The following is a 936-nucleotide window of genomic DNA, read 5'->3' as shown; positions in this document are numbered from 1 at the left end:
ATAGTGAAACCAGCAGCCTCGTACTGATGCGTAGGGAAATTGTTCCTGGACGGCATTCATCGACGCTTTTTCGTAATCACACATTATGAAGCGCAAATTAAGTTGCAGATTAGGAACCAATTTGGTAACTTCTTTCCATATGGATTTGTAAACTAATTTTGTTTTTGCTTCACACAAGATAAATAATACAGCAATACCCTAAAAATAATATTAATAGATTAAGATTATATTAAAAGGAAAAATACAGAGCGTTTTGTTGTAACTTGATAAAACCAAGAAAAGGTAGTCTCACATGAAAAAATAAGGAGAAAACGTGGAATATAATTTTTTTGTACGATACATAATTTTGATAATTGTATTTCAAAATTGATATATATTAAAATATAAAATATCATAAATTATTTACTGTTTGATAATACCTTTAAACCTTTATGTACAGAATAATAAGATGAATTAATTGATATAATAAAAACACATATTATAGATTAAAAAAACAATATGCAATATGCAATTATACATTTTCTCGATTTCGAAATAAAGTATAACACGAAAAAATGTTATTATTCTATGTTTAAACTTAATTTTTCATGTAAAATTATTTTTTTTCAGATTGTACCAACAGTTACAGAATATTCTGTATATAATAAAATATATAAAATACCTTATCCATATATCGTACATGAACTGAAAACAATTGTGCAAAATTTGGCACTCTAGGTACAACCTAAAATAATATATATTTACGCAAAACTATACAACCATTGTCTATAAACAATATTCTAATAAAATATATGTAATAAATTTCAGTTATAAAAATAAAATAATATACACACGAATTTATACACACACACACGCACACGCACACGCACACGCACACGCACACGCACACGCACACGCACACACACACACACACACACACACACACACACACACACA

The sequence above is a fragment of the Wasmannia auropunctata genome, unplaced genomic scaffold (genome assembly GCF_000956235.1).
Source record: "Wasmannia auropunctata unplaced genomic scaffold, wasmannia.A_1.0 LD336083.1, whole genome shotgun sequence".
Taxonomy (NCBI): domain Eukaryota; kingdom Metazoa; phylum Arthropoda; class Insecta; order Hymenoptera; family Formicidae; genus Wasmannia; species Wasmannia auropunctata.
The sequence above is the reverse complement of the archived record's forward strand: the minus strand, read 5'-3'. Positions refer to the sequence as shown.